Here is a 2560-nt window from a genome sequence, read left to right as displayed (position 1 = left end):
AAGATCCTGCTCCTCTGATGTTCCTCCAGCTCCACACTGTGTTGACTATAATGTCTTCAGAAACTTGTTCCATTTGGTTGTGAAGAATCAATGGCCATCAAGATAAATTAAAGTCAGAAAAATATGCCAGGAACTGAGACCACCTGCCGATATGAATCTGCAATTCCTCTGATGCTTTACATCAGTTTCAGAATTTCCGGTTTGCAGGCTCCGGTCACTCCCTCTTTCCCATGGATGTGCAACCCCACTACATGTCCATCTCCCACCAGGATGGTCTCAGGGCTCTCAGTTTCTTCTTTGAGCAAAGGCCTGACCATCCCCACCCACCACCACCCTCCTCTGTTCAACCCAGCTCGTCCTCAACCTCAACAACTTCTCTTTGAATTCCTCTCATTTTCTTCAGTCAGGGTAGTGGCCATGGGTACCCGCATGGCCCCCAGCTATGTCTGTCTCTTCATGAGGTACATAAAAAGTACATGGAGGTACATCCAGTCCTATTCCGGAACCTTCCAACAGGTCTTTCTCCAATATGTCAATGGTATCATCGGTGCTACTTCCCTTCCTTGTCTGGAATTAGAAAAGTTCATTGATTCTACTTCCAATTTCCACCCTGCCCTCACTTTCACCAGGTCTATCTCTGATTCCTTCCTTCCCTTCCTTGGCAGCTGTGGTTCTATTTCTGGGGATAGACAGTTCACTAATATCCATTATAAACCCATCAACCCCCACAGCTAATTGGACTACACATCTTTACACCCCGTTTCCTGTAAAGACTTCATCCAATTCTTTCAGTTCCTCCATCTCTTTTGCGTATGTTCCGATGAAACCAACTTTGACAAGGGAACCTACAAAATACCCACCCTATTCCTCAACGAAGAATTCTCCGGCACTTTTACTCTCACACATCAGTGATAGTGCTCCCTGTGTCCTTACCTACCATCCCATTCACATCCAGAAGATCATCCGCCACCACCAGACACATATTCCCCTCCCCAGCCTTGTCCGCCCTTCCACAGGGACCATTCCCTCCAGGACATCATGGTCCACTCTTCCTTCAACACAATCGTCCCACCACCATCCCCCTCCTGTGCCCCCCACACAGACCTATGGCACCTTACCCTGCAACCACAGTAAGTATAGCACCTGCCCAGTTATCTCCTCACTCCTCCATGGGCCCAAACGTACCTTCCAGGTGAAACTGCACTTCACTTGCACTTCCCACAATCTAGTCTATTGCATGCGCTGCTCACAATGTAGGTTATTAAGGCCCTGGATAGGTGTGAAATCTATGGGGTTCACAGAGACAGTGATCAGGAAGAGGATCGGGATGTTAGTGAAATCACTCACACTTGAGGTGGAGGCTAAATGTCACTGGCTGAACAGCGCTCCTTGTCACCTCCCATTGCATTGAAAAATGAAATGATGTGATGTGAAAGGAAATGGCTGCAAAGGCCCCTAGGGCTGGGGTAAGTGTCTCGATGTATGAGAGAGGAATCTGTAGGCCTCAGTGATGTGAGGCCTTTTAAAGGGAAACATTACACTCAGAGCTATCCAGTGCACAGACCTGCAGACTCCTCAGTCCCTGGAGATCCTACTGCATTGACCCCATTCCACCCTCACCCAGATATTGATGAGCACTTCATTCACCTTTTCAAAAGAGCCAAGAGAACAGGTAAGAGTGTTCCATCGTGAGGGGTGATGGTATCAGTCCAAATACACCTTGACTACCCTGCTTCCACATTCTGTAGCAGGCTTCCAACACTCACATCGCTTCAAGGCACATAATGAGTGGTCATGAACTTATGTGTCATGCTGTCACTATTACATAGGGACACACAGATATGCAGGTGACAGGCAAAAGTAAGCAATTTTACAACAACAAAAAGCTTCATTTACATTGAAATCGCAGCTGTGCCCGCAAAGAACTCATTAAGTATTTTTCTTCCTTTCACTCCCTGTACAGCTAAGTGCTGAACCTGGTTCTGCAGCTGGGAGGAAGGAGCTGCCTTAGCAGTGGTGTCGCTCGGCTTTCAATTGGTTGGCCTAGGGACATTTCTGTCTGAATAGACCGGGCACGGTGAGTTGTCTATATGCCTGCTTTCCTGTCTGGCAGTCACCAATTGCCTTTTTTCTTGCACATTTTAAGCTGTGTGATGACATCTAGAAGAACACTATCAACAAAGCTCTCAATCTCGTGGATGTGCAATGGTGCGGTCAATTGCTGTTCAAGCTCCAAAAACCTAGACTTCTAGATACTCCAGTGAATGATATGACCTGCACATATAGACAAACAACACCTTTGCTCGTCTCATCCAATATCTTATAATGTGATTAGCTGCCATATTGTCCTCTGTAATGGCCCCTGTGAAGTGCTTTGGAGTATTTTATTGTGTTCAAAATGCTATATAGAGATAGGTTGTTATTATTGTAGTCCAGAACATCAGGACCTGTCCTGAATTTCCCGTGTGTAGCAGAATATACACTCCATGAGGCTGAAGTGCTTTGTCATGCATCTATTTATTAAAGTCTCAACTAAAACTAGCAGAAAGAAAATGAAAGA

Source organism: Stegostoma tigrinum, chromosome 10, assembly GCF_030684315.1.
Source record: "Stegostoma tigrinum isolate sSteTig4 chromosome 10, sSteTig4.hap1, whole genome shotgun sequence".
Classification (NCBI taxonomy): domain Eukaryota; kingdom Metazoa; phylum Chordata; class Chondrichthyes; order Orectolobiformes; family Stegostomatidae; genus Stegostoma; species Stegostoma tigrinum.
The sequence above is the reverse complement of the archived record's forward strand: the minus strand, read 5'-3'. Positions refer to the sequence as shown.